General features: G+C 49.5%; 1 protein-coding gene across 3 annotated transcripts in view; it reads right to left on the minus strand.

Moving 5' to 3' along the window:
• Positions 1-17505, minus strand: part of LOC134957945 (beta-1,3-galactosyltransferase 2-like) — a 492768-nt gene extending 475263 nt beyond the window's left edge. For all 3 annotated transcript variants that reach the window (XR_010186808.1, XR_010186809.1, XM_063940198.1), the window contains exon 1: positions 17381-17505. The gene's annotated coding sequence lies outside the window, so the exon portion shown is untranslated. The remainder of the gene's footprint in view (positions 1-17380) is intronic.
• Positions 17506-18225: the final 720 nt, after the last annotated feature.

Raw genomic sequence — 18225 nt, forward strand, 5'->3', positions numbered from 1 at the left:
GGGACCACCTGCAGCAACTATACGCGGCACTGCAAGGGCAAAAGAGGTCCAGGAAAAATATAATGCCTTCTTCAATGAGGAAGGAGCTGTGGCATGGCAGGAGGAATGTATTATGTAAAAAAAAATTAAAAGCAAATTACCCCTTCGGCCTCCTCCACGTCCAGACTTCCCTCCTCGGACACTGCCATCACCACTAGGGACTCCTTAGCTGACATTTTCTCCAGGAGGAAGTTGAGATCTTTGTAGTACCACAGCTGCGGCACACAGACCTTGTCTGCACCAGCCCCTGACCTCTTTGACTCCTCCACCTTGCGGTTCTCTTTGACAAAGACTGTCCGTAGATTGGCAATTTTCTTCCAGACCCAGGCCACTAGGGCAGCAGAGTAGGTGGGCTTGGGGCACGCCACCATGCGGGTATAAGCAGCCTCCCTCTTCTGTTTGTTGCTGTAGTCTGGTGAGGACGTCAGCCACAGACACTCCTCCTCACGGTACAGGCTGATGAAACCAGAAAGAAACTCGCGGTTCTCATAGGACATCTGCCGAATGCGAAAAAAGGAAAATTAATAAACATGAAAAAAGTTCCATTATTCTGGTTAAATAAAGTTTGTTTTCTAGTTACTGGTGTGAGTTTTCTGAAATATGTTGTGAGAATACATTGGTGTGCAGGGTGCAGCAGCATAATGGTGGGATGTGGGTTGCAGTGGCGCAGTATAACGGTGTTTAGGGCGTGGCAACATGGGGCTTGCAGTGGCGCAGCATTTTGGGCAGGGGGCCTGTATAATCGTCGGTAGAGCACCATAAACGGTGGGCAGTGTTGGTAAAACAGCATTATAGTCATTGGTGTGCAGTGGCGCAGTATAATGGTGTTTAGGGCGCGGCCGCATGGGGCTTGCAGTGGCACAGCATTTTGGGCAGGGGGCCTGTATAATCGTGAGTAGAGCAGCATAAACGGTTGGCAGTGTTGGTAAAACAGCATAATAGTCATTGGTGTGCAGTGGCGCAGTATAATTGCATTTAAGGCGTGGCCGCATGGGGCTTGCAGTGGCGCAGCATTTTGGGCAGGGGGCCTGTATAATCGTGGGTAGAGCAGCATAATGGTGGGCAGTGTTGGTAAAAAAGAATTGGTGTGCAGTGGCGCAGTATAACGGCGTTTAGGGCGCGGCTGGCTGGGGCTTGCAGTGGTGCAGCGTTTTGGGCAGGGGGCCTGTATAATCATGGATAGAGCAGCATAAATGGTGGGCAGTGTTGGTAAAAAAGAATAGTCATTGGTGGCCAGTGGTATAGCCTGCCTACCTTGTGTGGTGTTTGGAAGCTCAGCAGCGTGCTTGCAGCCTCCTCTCCATTCATGTGCGCAGTGAGGGGAAGAGGAGTGTCCAAGAAGTCGGCTCCTGTCTTCACATATAGCACATCGCGGTGTGATACATCGAAAGTGGTAAAAAGCAGCATGCGATCACACCGCGATAATCATCCGATTTCTCTCACAGATCCACTTGAAATCTAAGGTTAGTACCGATTATCTCACAAGTGTATGGGCACCATTAGACAGAACCCGAGATATCAATTAACAGGCTCGGATAGGGACCACTGCTTTGAAGTTGGATATCTCTGGTTAAGTATAAGGGCCCTTATACTCCTGGGGCCCTTGGGCAAGTGCCCATTGAGCCGATACGAAAATATGGCCCTGCAGGTTGGAAGGTGCAGCACTGTATACTGCTGGAAATTTGGTGAGTTTTGATCAGAGAGGTGCAGAAAAGATAGGCACTTGCCATAGACTTTTTACTCCAGATATTTTACTATAAAAATTATTAAAATAATACAAAGGAGCTATTTCTAATATATCCTTTGTATTTTTCATATAACGAGATTTATGGTAAGAACTTACCGTTGTTAAAGCTCTTTCAGCGATGTACACTGGGCTCCACAATGATTCACATCGGGGTGTAGAGTATGATCTTGATCCGAGGCACCAACAGGCTCAAAGCTTTTGACTGTTCCCAAGATGTTCAGTGCTGCCTCCTCTATAACCCCGCCTCCATGCACAGTGAGCTCAGTTTCGTTTACCAGCCCAATGCAGTAGCAGGTACCAGAGACGACAACCGCTCGTAGCCAAGTACACCACACACTCACCACAGGAGAGGGTGTCAGCGGCAATGCCAATACCAACCCAAAGAAGCTAAGTGCGTCAGGGTGGGCGCCTTGTGGAGCCCAGTGTACCTCGCAGAAAGAGATTTAACAATGGTAAGTTCTTACCATAAATCTTGTTTTCTGCTGTGGGGTACACTGGGCTTCACAAGGATTCACATCGGGGTGTCCTGAAGCAGTTCCTTATGGGAGGGGACGCACTGTAGCGGGCACATGAACCCGGCGTCCAAAGGAAGCATCCTGGGAAGCGGCAGTATCAAAGGCATAGAACCTTAAGAACGTGTTCCCTGAAGACCACATAGCCGCCTTGCACAATTGTTCAAGGGTCGCACCACGGTGGGCCGCCCAAGAAGGTCCAACCGACCGAGTAGAATGGGCCTTAATGGTAGCAGGAGCTGGACGACCAGCCTATACATAAGCATGTGTAATCACCATTCTAATCCATCTGGCCAGGGTCTGCTTGGAAGCAGGCCAGCCGCGTTTCTGAAAACCAAACAATACAAAAAGAGAATCAGATTTCCTAACGGGGTAAGTTCTCTTCACATAGATACGGAGAGCCCATACCACATCCAAAGATTGCTCTTCGGAAGACAAATCAGGAGAATTAAAGGCCGGAACCACAATCTCCTGGTTAAGGTGGAAGGAAGACACCACCTTAGGTAAATAACATGGCCGCGTTCTAAGAACCGCCCGGTCACGGTGAAAAATCAAATAGGGAGACTTACAGGATAAGGCACCCAAGGTCGAGACCCTTCTAGCTGAAGCAATCGCCAGCAAGAAAAGGACTTTAAGGGAAAGTCACTTAAGGTCAGCAGAGGCAAGAGGATCAAACGGAGACACTTGCAAGGCCTCCAAAACCACGACAAGTCCCATGGGGCCACAGGTGGCACAAAAGGAGGCCGAATCCGCAACACACCCTGAGTGAATGTATGGACATCAGGCAGGGCAGCAATTTTTCTTTGAAACCAACCCGACAAGGCAGAGATGTGAACCTTTAGGGAGGCCAGACGCTAGCCTAAGTCTAGGCCCTGTTGTAGAAAAGCCAATAGTTTGGCCATACGAAAACGTCATGATTGTGAGATGCACACCAAGTAAAGTAAGCATTCCAGACCCTATGGTAGATCCTTGCAGAAGCCATAGTTTGAACGACCGCCTCAGAAAAACCCATGGCCCTCAGGACGGAAGCCTCAAGGGCCATGCCGTCAAAGCCAGACGGGCCAAATCCTGGTAAACACAAGGGCCCTGAACTAGGAGGTCAGGTCGTTGTGGAAGTAGAAGGGGACGATCCCACGAGAGACCCAGTAGATCGGAGAACCAGTGCCATCTGGTCCACGCTGGAGCGACCAGAAGCAGGTTTCCTCCTTCTTGCTTGAACTTCCGTATTACTCTGGGCAGGAGTGACACTGGAGGGAACACGTACGGTAGCTGAAAGTTCCATGGAATTGCCAGAGCATCCACGAACGCAGCTTGAGTATCCGAAGACCAGAACCTTGTGATTGTGTCGAGACGCCATCAGATCCACATCTGGAAGGTCCCACGTGTCCACTAGAAGTTGAAAAACCTCCGGATGGAGGCTCCACTCTCCTGCATGTACGTCCTGATGACTGAGATAGTCCGCTTCCCAGTTCAGGACGCCCGGAATGAACACTGCGGATATGGCCGGCAGATGGTGCTCTGCCCATTGAAGAATCCATGATACTTCCCTCATTGCCATGCGGCTTCGAGTACCGCCTTGATGATTTATGTACGCCACCGTGGTGGCGTTGTCTGACTGTACCTGAACAGGTCTGTTCTGTATTAGATGCTGGGCCATTTTCAATGCGTTGAACACTGCCCGCAGTTCCAGAATATTTATCGGGAGCAGAGACTCCTCCTTGGTCCACCGACCCTGAAGAGAGTGTTGTTCAAACACCGCGCCCCCAACCTCTCAGACTGGCATCCGTTGTCAGAAGGACCCAGTCGGATATCCAGAAGGGACGGCCTCTGCTCACTTGTTGGTCCTGAAGTCACCAGCTCAGTGACAGGCGGACCTCCGGAGACAAGGAGATCAAGTGAGATCTGATCCGGTGAGGCAGGCCATCCCACTTGGTCAGAATTAACTTCTGCAGAGGGCGAGAGTGAAATTGAGCATACTCCACCATGTCGAAAGTCGACACCATGAGACCCAGCACTTGCACTGCCGAATGTATCGACACTTGCGGACGAGATAGGGAGCATCAAATCCTGTCCTGAAGCTTCAGGACTTTCTCCTGAGACAGGAACAACTATTGGTTTTGAGTGTCCAATAACGCTCCCAGATGTAACATGATCCGAGCAGGAACTAGGAAGGATTTCTTCCAGTTGATCAGCCACCCGTGGGCTTTCATGCACTGGACCGTCAGATCGAGATGACACAGGAGAAGTTCTGGGGAATTTGCCAGGATCAACAAATCGTCCAAGTACGGTAGAATCCTGACCCCTTGACGGCAGAGTGTAGCCGTCATGACTGCCATAACTTTGGTGAAAACTCGCAGAGCCGTTGTCAAACCAAAGGGTAATGCCCGAAATTGGTAATGAAGGTTGCCCACCGCAAACCGCAGGTACTGCTGATGAGATACCACAATAGGAATATGTAGGTAGGCATCCTGAATGTCCAGGGAGACCATATAGTCCCCAGACTCCATGGCCAGAACAATAGAGTGCAGCGTTTCCATACAAAACTTGGAGATCCGCACATGCTTTTTCAAGGACTTCAGATTGAGAATGGGCCGCGAGGACCCGTTCGGTTTCGGGACTAGAAACAGTGGTGAATAGTACCCCTTGCCTCTATGAGCCAGAGGCACCTGTACTACCACTCCTGTGGCCAGGAGGGAATGTACTACCTAGTGCAACATGTTTGCTTTTGCCGAATCCAGAGGCACATCTGTCAGGCAAAATCGCTGCGGGGAACGATTCTTGAAGGGTATGGCATAACCTCGAGCGACAACTTCCCTCGTCCAGGCATCTGAATGGTCTTTAACCATTCCTGGGCAAAAACTAGAAGTTGGCCCCCCACTTTGGGATCCACCAGAGGGAGGCCCGCCCCGTCATGCGGCAGGCTTGTCAGTTTTGGAAGCTGGCTGACGGGTGGCCCAGGCACGCTTTGGTCTGGGCTTGGCAGGTCTGGAAGCACAAGCTTGCTTTGGGTACGCCTGACCTTTTGCTTTTCCTAGAGGATGAAAGGGCCAAGGGAAAGTACTTTTAGCCTTCTGCGCTGAAGGAGCCGTACTAGGTAGGCAAGCTGTCTTAGCCGTAGCTAGATCAGCCACAATCTTATTGAGGTCTTCTCCAAAGAGAATGTCTCCATTGAAAGGAAGCACCTCCAGGGTTTTCTTGGAATCCATATCCACCGACCAGGATCTCAACCAAAGGATACGTCTGGCCAAGACGGACGTAGTAGCAGCCTTGGCCGCAAACATCCCGGCATCGGAGGCCGCCTTCTTAAGGTACAGAGAAGCCGTGGTAATATACGAGAGACATTGCGGAGCATGCTCAGATGTGTTGGAAGGCAGTTCCGCCTCAAGCTCCTGAGCCCACGCCTCAACAGCTTCAGCAGCCCAAGTTGCTGCAATAGTTGGCCTATGCACAGCCCCCGTTAGGGTATAAATCGCTTTTAAACAGCCCTCCACATGTCTATCCGTTGGTTCCTTCAGAGAGGTGACGGTAGTTACTGGCAGATCAGTGGAAACAACCATACGCGCCACATAAGAATCTACAGGCGGAGGAGTATCCCAATTTTTACAGACCTCCGCAGAGAGAGGATAGCAAGCGAACAGTCTCTTATTCGGTGTGAATTTTGTCCCTGGATTTTCCCAGGATTCCTGAGGTATGTCAACCAGGTGTTCAGAATGAGGTAAAACTTGTTTAACCACCTTCTTACGTTTAAACCTATCCGGTTTCTTGGACACAGCCTCAGGCTCAGGATCATCAGACACCTGAAGAATGAGCCTGTTTGCTTCAATCAGATCCAGGACATCCACCAATGACTTCCCATCCCCATCAGAAACATCTGTGTCAGTGTCTGTGGGGTCAGTAAATGCACCGTCCTCGTCAGAGGACGTGTCTGGAGTAGCAGTGGATTGGGAGGAGGTAATGGCCCATTTAGAAGACAACTTAATCTTAGGCGGGTGAGAGTGACACTTTGATTTAGTCATAGATCGGTTCAAATGCTGCAACTGAATAGAAAGCTGATCTGCCCATGTCGGGTTAACAGCAGGGACCATAAACTGTTACCGTGGCACAGGTGGTCCCACAGAGGGCATCAATTTAGTTACAAGCGTGTTTAACAACGTGGAAAATGTAGTCCAAGGTGGGTCTTGGGATGCCCCAGGTGCTACCGACCCACTGGGGGGTAAGGAACCCCCTGATCCTGAACTCTCAGCTGCCATATTATCCTCTGTTACATCCGTGGCCTCACTACCATGCAGTGTGGGAGAGGCCCCAGCGTCGTTGCTATGTGAAGCAGACATAGTAGTGTGCACAATAATGGGCAACCTGGTGCAAAGTGTAGCAGCACTATACCTATCAAGAACTCTCAGTAAAGCGTGCCTATGATAGCACAGACTGTGAGTTCAGGAGATATAGATTATATGGTGACTATAAATCACAAGTAAAAATACACCATCAGTATATCTTGTGATACAATCCTATATTAATCAGAAAGAATAACCTGAAACACTTGGCCCCCTCAGGTATAGCAATATAGGAAAAGCACACTGAGTGAAATACCCTGTAATAAGGCAACCATGCAGCAGCTACATGCACACACACAGATATAGTCACAAACGTACCATGCAGAAATTATGCACCATAAACTGCACTGGACTAGCAATACAAAGTAATACTCAGTATGGCTATATGTGTTAACAATAGATATAACAGTGCACAGTAAACACTGGATGTATATCACAGGGTGCTTGTACCACACAACCCTGAATGTATGCACTCTTTCTTAACTAACACTGTCCCAGTGACAGGTAGAATACTAAAGTGTCCTGTATGAAGCACAGCACTGGCAGTCAGGCGGTTCCACAGAGGAGGATTTGCCCCAGCAGTCCTAGAAACAGCACAGCTCAGTCTATGATGGCCGCTGGTCAGGAGTGAGGGAGAGATATGCAGCTCCAGGGCGGGAACATTGCTGAAATGGCACCCTGGGACTGGGGGGAAGGGCCTCAGGTCCGACCTGCTCCCCCTGCTGGCATCCCCACCAGGTACAGCGGGCTAAAATCGGGGTAAATATAGAGAAAAAAAACCCTGACCTGTGCCCATGAACGACCCTGCGCGCTGGATCGCGGTAAAGTGCAGGCACAGAAGCCCCTTACCTCCCCCTTGTCAGCGGCCCCGCGATCCGGGAGGTCGGCGTGTGTGTGACTGACCCGTGAGAAGATAACCGGAGCCTCCACTGCAGTGACCCGGCAACCAGGGTGCGGGAGTATACAGCGCCGCTGGGGGTGACGGAGCTGCACGCAGGGAAGTCTGTCTGACTATTCTTGCTGCAGCCCTGTAGTATTCTGACAAGAATCTTCTTTTTCTTTCAAAATGAAGCTCTGAATAGGCTGCCTGAGGCAGCCCCTTGTAAAGTGCCTGCATACTGCATGGCACCAACTTACAAACTGAGCTCACTGTGCATGGAGGCGGGGGTTATAGAGGAGGCGGCGCTGAGCATCTTGGGAACAGTCAAAAGCTTTGAGCCTGTTGGTGCCTCGGATCAAGATCCTACTCTACACCCCGATGTGAATCCTTGTGGAGCCCAGTGTACCCCGCAGCAGAAATTGTATATAGTCAAAACTCTGGTTTACACGCTCTGCCTCACCCCACCGCACGTCACTGAAAAATATAATCTGCGGCCTGCAGCAATCTACTATAATCCATTTACCTTACTGGACAGGGATTAGTTAGAACAAAAAACAAATGGGTGCAGCTGCGCTGGTGAGTGTTATTTAGTAGTGATGTGCACCGGAAATTTTTCGCGTTTTGTGTTTTGGTTTTGGGTTCGGTTCCGCGGCCGTGTTTTGGATTCGAACGCGTATTGGCAAAACCTCACTGAAAATTTTTTGTCGGATTCAGGTGTGTTTTGGATTCGGGTGTTTTTTTAAAAAAAAAACCTAAAAAAAAGCTTAAATCATAGAATTTGGGGGTTATTTTGATCCCATAGTATTATTAACCTCAATAACCATAATTTCCACTCATTTCCAGTCTATTCTGAACATCTCACACCTCACAATATTATTTTTAGTCCTAAAATTTGCACCGAGGTCGCTGGATGACTAAGCTAAGCGACACAAGTGGCCGACACAAACACCTGGCCCATCTAGGAGTGGCACTGCAGTGTCAGGCAGGATGGCCCTTCAAAAAAATTGTCCCCAAACAGCACATGATGCAAAGAAAAAAAGAGGCGCACCAAGGTCGCTGTGTGACTAAGCTAAGCGACACAAGTGGCCGACACAAACACCTGGCCCATCTAGGAGTGGCACTGCAGTGTCAATCAAGACAGGATGGCCCTTCCAAAAAATTGTCCCCAAACAGCACATGATGCAAAGAAAAAAGAGGCGCACCAAGGTGGCTGTGTGACTAAGCTAAGCGACACAAGTGGCCGACACAAACACCTGGCCCATCTAGGAGTGGCACTGCAGTGTCAGGCAGGATGGCCCTTCAAAAAAATTGTCCCCAAACAGCACATGATGCAAAGAAAAAAAGAGGCGCACCAAGGTGGCTGTGTGACTAAGCTAAGCGACACAAGTGGCCGACACAAACACCTGGCCCATCTAGGAGTGGCACTGCAGTGTCAGGCAGGATGGCCCTTCAAAAAAATTGTCCCCAAACAGCACATGATGCAAAGAAAAAAGAGGCGCACCAAGGTGGCTGTGTGACTAAGGTAAGCGACACAAGTGGCCGACACAAACACCTGGCCCATCTAGGAGTGGCACTGCAGTGTCAGGCAGGATGGCCCTTCAAAAAAATACTCCCCAAACAGCACATGATGCAAAGAAAAAAAGAGGCGCACCAAGGTGGCTGTGTGACTAAGCTAAGCGACACAAGTGGCCGACACAAACACCTGGCCCATCTAGGAGTGGCACTGCAGTGTCAGGCAGGATGGCCCTTCAAAAAAATTGTCCCCATACAGCACATGATGAAAAGAAAAATGAAAGATAAAAGAGGTGCAAGATGGAATTGTCCTTGGGCCCTCCCACCCACCCTTATGTTGTATAAACAGGACATGCACACTTTAACGAACCCATCATTTCAGTGACAGGGTCTGCCACACGACTGTGACTGAAATGACTGGTTGGTTTGGGCCCCCACCAAAAAAGAAGCAATCAATCTCTCCTTGCACAAACTGGCTCTACAGAGGCAAGATGTCCACCTCATCATCATCCTCCGATTCCTCACCCCTTTCACTGTGTACATCCCCCTCCTCACAGATTATTAATTCGTCCCCACTGGAATCCACCATCTCAGGTCCCCGTGTACTTTCTGGAGGCAATTGCTGCTGGTGAATGTCTCCACGGAGGAATTGATTATAATTCATTTTAATGAACATCATCTTCTCCACATTTTCTGGAAGTAACCTCGTACGCCGATTGCTGACAAGGTGAGCGGCTGCACTAAACACTTTTTCGGAGTACACACTGGAGGGAGGGCAACTTAGGTAGAATAAAGCCAGTTTCTGCAAGGGCCTCCAAATTGCTCTTTTTCCTGCCAGTATACGTACGGACTGTCTGACGTGCCTACTTGGATGCGGTCACTCATATAATCCTCCACCATTCTTTCAATAGTGAGAGAATCATATGCAGTGACAGTAGACGACATGTCAGTAATCGTTGGCAGGTCCTTCAGTCCGGACCAGATGTCAGCACTCGCTCCAGACTGCCCTGCATCACCGCCAGCGGGTGGGCTCGGAATTCTTAGCCTTTTCCTCGCACCCCCAGTTGCGGGAGAATGTGAAGGAGGAGATGGTGACGGGTCACGTTCCGCTTGACTTGACAATTTTCTCACCAGCAGGTCTTTGAACCTCTGCAGACTTGTGTCTGCCGGAAAGAGAGATACAACGTAGGTTTTAAATCTAGGATCGAGCACGGTGGCCAAAATGTAGTGCTCTGATTTCACCAGATTGACCACCCGTGAATCCTGGTTAAGCGAACTAAGGGCTCCATCCACAAGTCCCACATGCCTAGCGGAATCGCTCTGTTTTAGCTCCTCCTTCAATGTCTCCAGCTTCTTCTGCAAAAGCCTGATGAGGGGAATGACCTGACTCAGGCTGGCAGTGTCTGAACTGACTTCACGTGTGGCAAGTTCAAAGGGTTGCAGAACCTTGCACAACGTTGAAATCATTCTCCACTGCGCTTGAGTCAGGTGCATTCCCCCTCCTTTGCCTATATCGTGGGCAGATGTATAGGCTTGAATGGCCTTTTGCAGCTCCTCCATCCTCTGAAGCATATAGAGGGTTGAATTCCACCTCGTTACCACCTCTTGCTTCAGATGATGGCAGGGCAGGTTCAGGAATGTTTTTGTATTGCTCCAGTCTTCTGTACGGGGTGCCTAAATGCCGAAAGTGGCCCGCAATTCTTCGGGCCACCGACAGCATCTCTTGCACGCCCCTGTCGTTTTTTAAATAATTCTGCACCACCAAATTCAATGTATGTGCAAAACATGGGACGTGCTGGAATTTGCCCAGATGTAATGCACGCACAATATTGCTGGTATTGTCCGATGTCACAAATCCCCAGGAGAGTCCAATTGGGGTAAGCCATTCTGCGATGATCTTCCTCAGTTGCCGTAAGAGGTTGTCAGCTGTGTGCCTATTCTGGAAAGCGGTGATACAAAGCGTAGCCTGCCTAGGAACGAGTTGGCGTTTGCGAGATGCTGCTACTGGTGCCGCCACTGCTGTTCTTGCTGCGGGAGGCAATACATCTACCCAGTGGGCTGTCACAGTCATATAGTCCTGAGTCTGCCCTGCTCCACTTGTCCACATGTCCGTGGTTAAGTGGACATTGGGTACAACTGCATTTTTTAGGACACTGGTGAGTCTTTTTCTGAGGTCTGTGTACATTTTCGGTATCGCCTGCCTAGAGAAATAGAACCTAGATGGTATTTGGTACCGGGGACACAGTACCTCAATCAAGTCTATAGTTGCCTCTGAATTAACGATGGATACCGGAACCGCGTTTCTCACCGCCCAGGCTGCCAAGGCCTGAGTTATCTGCTTTGCAGCAGGATGACTGCTGTGATATTTCATCTTCCTCGCAAAGGACTATTGGACAGTCAATTGCTTACTGGAAGTAGTACAAGTGGTCTTCCGACTTCCCCTCTTGGATGACGATTGACTCCCAGCAGCAACAACAGCAGCGCCAGCAGCAGTAGGCGTTACACTCAAGAATGCATCGGAGGAATCCCAGACAGGAGAGGACTCGTCAGACTTGACAGTGACATGGCCTGCAGGACTATTGGCTTTCCTGGGTAAGGAGGAAATTGACACTGAGGGAGTTGGTGGTGTGGTTTGCAGGAGCTTGGTTACAAGAGGAAGGGATTTAGAGGTCAGTGGACTGCTTCCGCTGTCGCCCAAAGTTTTTGAACTTGTCACTGACTTATGATGAATGCGCTGCAGGTGACGTATAAGGGAGGATGTTCCGAGGTGGTTAACGTCCTTACCCCTACTTATTACAGCTTGACAAAGGCAACACACGGCTTGACACCTGTTGTCCGCATTTGTGTTGAAATAATTCCACACCGAAGAGCTGATTTTTTTTGTATTTTGACCAGGCATGTCAATGGCCATATTCCTCCCACGGACAACAGGTGTCTCCCCGGGTGCCTGACTTAAACAAACCACCTCACCACCAGAATCCTCCATGTCAATTTCCTCCCCAGCGCCAGCAACACCCATATCCTCATCCTGGTGTACTTCAACAGTGACATCTTCAATTTGACTATCAGGAACTGGACTGCGGGTGCTCCTTCCAGCACTTGCAGGGGGCGTGCAAATGGTGGAAGGCGCAAGCTCTTCCTGTCCAGTGTTGGGAAGGTCAGGCATCGCAACCGACACAATTGGACTCTCCTTGGGGATTTGTGATTTAGAAGAACGCACAGTTCTTTGCTGTGCTTTTACCAGCTTAAGTCTTTTCTTTTTTCTAGCGAGAGGATGAGTGCTTCCATCCTCATGTGAAGCTGAACCACTAGCAATGAACATAGGCCAGGGCCTCAGCCGTTCCTTGCCACTCCGTGTCGTAAATGGCATATTGGCAAGTTTACGCTTCTCCTCAGTCGCTTTTAATTTTGATTTTTGGGTAATTTTACTCAACTTTTGTGTTTTGGATTTTACATGCTCTCTACTATGACATTGGGCATCGGCCTTGGCAGACTACGTTGATGGCATTTCATCATCTCGGCCATGACTAGTGGCAGCAGCTTCAGCATGAGGTGGAAGTGGATCTTGATCTTTCCCTATTTTAGCCTCCACATTTTTGTTCTCCATTTTTTAATGTGTGGAATTAAATGCCAGTATCAATAGCAATGGCCTACTACTATATTTACTGCGCACAACTGAAATGCACCACAGGTATAGAATGTAGATGGATAGTATACTTAATGGATGACGACACAGAGGTAGGTACAGCAGTGGCCTACCGTACTGCTATATATAGTATACTGGTGGTTACTGTGTCAGCAAACTGCAAAACTAAAATGCACCACAGATATAGAATGTAGATGGATAGTATACTTAATGGATGACGACACAGAGGTAGGTACAGCAGTGGCCTACCGTACTGCTATATATAGTATACTGGTGGACACTGTCAGCAAACTGCAAAACTAAAATGCACCACAGGTATAGAATGTAGATGGATAGTATACTTAATGGATGACGACACAGAGGTAGGTACAGCAGTGGCCTACCGTACTGCTATATATAGTATACTGGTGGACACTGTCAGCAAACTGCAAAACTAAAATGCACCACAGGTATAGAATGTAGATGGATAGTATACTTAATGGATGACGACACAGAGGTAGGTACAGCAGTGGCCTACCGTACTGCTATATATAGTATACTGGTGGACACTGTCAGCAAACTGCAAAACTAAAATGCACCACAGGTATAGAATGTAGATGGATATTGGATAGTATACTTAATGGATGACGACACAGAGGTAGGTATAGCAGTGGCCTACCGTACTGCTATATATAGTATACTGGTGGTCACTGTGTCAGCAAACTGCAAAACTAAAATGCACCACAGGTATAGAATGTAGATGGATAGTATACTTAATGGATGACGACACAGAGGTAGGTACAGCAGTGGCATACCGTACTGCTATATATAGTATACTGGTGGACACTGTCAGCAAACTGCAAAACTAAAATGCACCACAGGTATAGAATGTAGATGGATAGTATACTTAATGGATGACGACACAGAGGTAGGTACAGCAATGGCCTACCGTACTGCTATATATAGTATACTGGTGGTCACTGTGTCAGCAAACTGCAAAACTAAAATGCACCACAGGTATAGAATGTAGATGGATAGTATACTTAATGGATGACGACACAGAGGTAGGTACAGCAGTGGCCTACCGTACTGCTATATATAGTATACTGGTGCACACTGTCAGCAAACTGCAAAACTAAAATGCACCACAGGTATAGAATGTAGATGGATAGTATACTTAATGGATGACGACAGAGGTAGGTACAGCAGTGGCCTACCGTACTGCTATATATAGTATACTGGTGGTCACTGTGTCAGCAAACTACAAAACTAAAATGCACCACAGGTATAGAATGTAGATGGATAGTATACTTAATGGATGACGACACAGAGGTAGGTACAGCAGTGGCCTACCATACTGCTATATATAGTATACTGGTGGACACTGTCAGCAAACTGCAAAACTAAAATGCACCACAGGTATAGAATGTAGATGGATAGTATACTTAATGGATGACGACACAGAGGTAGGTACAGCAGTGGCCTACCGTACTGCTATATATACTATACTGGTGGACACTGTCAGCAAACTGCAAAACTAAAATGCACCACAGGTATAGAATGTAGATGGATAGTATACTTAATGGATGACGACACAGAGGTAGGTACAGCAGTGGCCTACCGTACTGCTATATATAGTATACTGGTGGACACTGTGTCAGCAAACTGCAAAACTAAAATGCACCACAGGTATAGAATGTAGATGGATAGTATACTTAATGGATGACGACACAGAGGTAGGTACAGCAGTGCACTCTGCACTGTACTCCTCCTATATAATATTAATTATATAATTAATTAATCCCCAGTCCCCACAATAAAGCAGCACACTGAGCACAGATATGGAGTGTTTTTCAGGCAGACAACGTATACTGGTGGTCACTGTCAGCCAGTGACGTGCGGTGAGGTCAGGGCCTGGGGAGGCACTGCAGCTAAACACCCCTTCCCCCCCCACCGAAAAAAAAAAAAGTGCAGTCCCCCCACACCACTAAAACCAGCACCAGGCAGAACCAGCCAGGGGGGATAATGCCATAGCAGGGGAGACACTCAGTGTGGGGTCCCCCTGCCATGCCATTAAACACCCCCCAAACCAGTCAGCCCAGGGCTGGAATTCCTCGGAAAGTGGGGCCCCAAAACATCAAAATGGGGTCCCCCCTCCCGAGCAACAACCAGCACTGGGCTGATAGCCCAGTGCTATGCCCCGCACCCCTGGTGGCGGTGGGTGCGGGGTTCATTGTATGCTAATACTGTTCTTTACAGGTGGCCTACAGATCACAGCAAGCCTGCCCCAGCATGCTGGCACTTGGAGAACCACAAGTACCAGCATGCCCGAACATAAAGGGCCCGCTGGCACCTGTAGTCCACCTGCAAAGAATAGTAATATTGTTCTTTACAGGTGGCCTACAGGTCCCAGCAAGCCTGCCCCAGCATGCTGGCACTTGGAGAACCACAAGTGCCAGCATGCCCGGACATAAAGGGCCCGCTGGCACCTGTAGTCCACCTGTAAAGAAAATATTGAAAAAAACACACGACACATTCTTTAAAAAATCCTTTATTAAACTGGGTCTTCACCTGGGGGCGGCGGCCTTTAAGCTCTTTTGCATGGCCGCCGCCTTCCCAGGGCTTCCGGCGTCTTCACCTGGGGGGGCGCCACCTCCCCAGGGCTTCTGGGGTCTTCCTCCGGCGTCTTCACCTGGTGGACGGCGGCTGCTAAGCTCTTTTGTATAGCCGCCGCCCATCCAGGACTTCCACGACGTCTTCACCTGGGAGGCGGCGGCCTTTAAGCTCTTTTGCATGGCCGCCGCCTTCCCAGGACTTCCAGCATCTTCACCTGGTGGGCGGCGGCTGCTAAGCTCTTTTGCATAGCCGCCGCCCATCCAGGACTTCCACGGCGTCATCAGTCTTTAGGAGCTCTTCTCCGCTCCTCCTCCGCCGTCGGACTGACAGCCGCTGCCTCGCGCCGACTTATATAAGTCAGCGGGAGGGGGCGGGGCGATGACGCGGCGAGCCATGATTGGCTCGCGGCAGCCATCTTGAATTTCAAAAATGACGCTGAGGCGCCATTTTTGAAATGGGTACCGCTTCCGCTGCCAAACTCTGCACAAGGAGCCTGAAAGCCGCGTCCCGCCGCCGCTACCGCCGCCCGCCTCTCCGCCGCCAGCACCTCCGCCGCCCGGCCCGCCGCATCCCGCACCTCCGCCGCCCGCACCTCCGCTGGTACCGACGCCCACACAGTGATTGACAGCGGATCCAGTGACGGATCCGCTGGCCAATCACTGTGGCTTCACTCACAGGGACGTGCTTTCATAGGTTGAAAGCACGTCCCTGTAGGAAAGCGGCACCACTAATGGTGCCGCTTTCCCATGTTATTTCAATGGGCTTTTCCAGCCCATTGCTAGGGCCCGCCTGCGCCCGCCCCCCGCTCCACATACCTTTCCCAATCACTACGGGAGGCACCACGATCGGTGCCTCCCAAACTGATTTTAACACATATAATGATAGGTAAAATAATAAAGAAGATACTTATGTGTCATAAGTATCTTCTTTGTATTATTTTACTCATTAATGACAGGGGAGGCACTGCCTCCCCTGACTGCACGTCCCTGCTGTCAGCAAAACTCTGCACTGTACTCCTGCTATAGCTGCTCCCCAGTCCCCACAGTTAAGCAGTGTGAGCACTCAGCACAGATATATTATGCAGCACACTGAGCACAGATATGGTATGGAGCGTTTTTTTCAGGCAGAGAACGGATAAAAACTGGTGGTCACTTATCAGCAAAACTCTGCACTGTACTCCTCCTAACAGCTGCTCCCCAGTCCTCCCCACAATTAAGCAATAAACCAATCAACTTAAACAATAAATGGAGAGGACACCAGCCACGTCCTCTCCCTATCATCTCCAATGCACGAGTGAAAATGGCGGCGACGCGCGGCTGCTTATAGAGAATCCGAATCTCGCGAGAATCCGACAGCGGGATGATGACGTTCGGGCGCGCTCGGGTTAGCCGAGCACGGCGGGAAGGTTCGAACCTGCCTCGGACCCGTGTAAAAAGGGTGAAGTTCGGGGGGGTTCGGTTTCCGAGAAACCGAACCCGCTCATCACTAGTAAAAACTGTCCAGAGACCAAAACACCGGACCGGCTCCCTGCAGCAACCTCTGCCACTGTGGTGCTTGTGGTGCGTCCGGGGGCTGTCCCGTCTTGTGGGGTGTCCTAGTGTAATGTTCTGTGTTATCAGCCATGTAATGTAGTCTGCGGATACCAACCTCACAGAATTACAGCCTGCAGTCTGTAAAGGAATCTGCCTCCACAATCACAGCTTTACCTCACATATATCCAGATGTATATATTTGATCATTAAAATATCGGTCACCTGAGCAGCAGTGTTGTACTGCTGTATCATATGTTACTGTGTAGTCCTTTGTGAGTCCGATGAGTCACCTTGGTCAGCAGTTACTACCTGTATCTCACATAGGGTCATCTGCAATATTTCCGAGTAGTAGATGCGTAATTATTGCGATTTGACTGTTTTCCTAACCTGAGTAAAGAGATATACTGCTCTCTCCTTATAGACACAACTGCAGTCCAGAGTTCAATTTGATACCGTAGCAGCCCAGCCATTTCAAGAACAAGAACAGATCCCATTATACTAATGCGTTCTACAAACACTATATACTCTACAAACTCTATATACAGTACTCTATATGCCCTGATCCCCTAGCAGCAGCACTTACCTCCGCTGGCATCATGGAGCTCTGCGGCTTCAGCTGATCATTCTGTCCTTCTTGCCATTCAGGATTCCTACCACAGTCGCTGTAGACAAGTGCCCTTCTCCAAACCACTCCTGTCCTGGGATGGTTGCAGTACGCTGCACGCATGCTCAGTGTCCGGCGTTCTCACTAGGCAGACACTATCCTGCCAGCAGCATGCTCGAACCCGTCCCTCCGCAAAGCTTAGGCAGGGCTAAAAAGACTCTATGCACTGGCACGTTCTATAGGATAGTGGAGGGTTTTGTATGTTTATCTGTTATCTATTTATTTATTTTTACTGTATGTATAGAGTTCATTATCGACCATGGGCAAACGCAGGATTTGTGTGTGTGTGACTGTGTACCAGAAAAATGTATATACATACCTATTATTTCTCTTACGTCCTAAAGGATGCTGGAGTCCACATTAGTACCATGGGGTATAGACGGGTCCACTAGGAGCCACGGGCACTTTAAGAGTTTCAGAGTGTGGACTGGCCCCTCCCTCTATGCCCCTCCTTACAGACTCAGTTTAGAAAATGTGCCCAGAGGAGCCAGTCCCAGCTAGGGGAGCTCCATGGGCGTTCTTTTAGTTTTATTATTATTAATAGAGTTTAGGCACAGGGAGGCTGCTGGCAACAGCCTCCCTGCTTCAAGGGACTAAGGGGGGGAGTAGTGTCCGCCCTGCGGGGTCTGAGCCACTATCTCCGCTGACAGGACACTGAGTTCCTGAGGGGATCGCTCACCTCAGCAGCATGCCGCCACAACCTTACAGAGCCAGAAGATGTGGGGAGTTAGTCACCGGACCCCTGGCAAGCGGGGAGCCGGTGT

This window comes from Pseudophryne corroboree, chromosome 9, assembly GCF_028390025.1.
Source record: "Pseudophryne corroboree isolate aPseCor3 chromosome 9, aPseCor3.hap2, whole genome shotgun sequence".
In the NCBI taxonomy this organism is placed as follows: Eukaryota; Metazoa; Chordata; class Amphibia; order Anura; family Myobatrachidae; genus Pseudophryne; species Pseudophryne corroboree.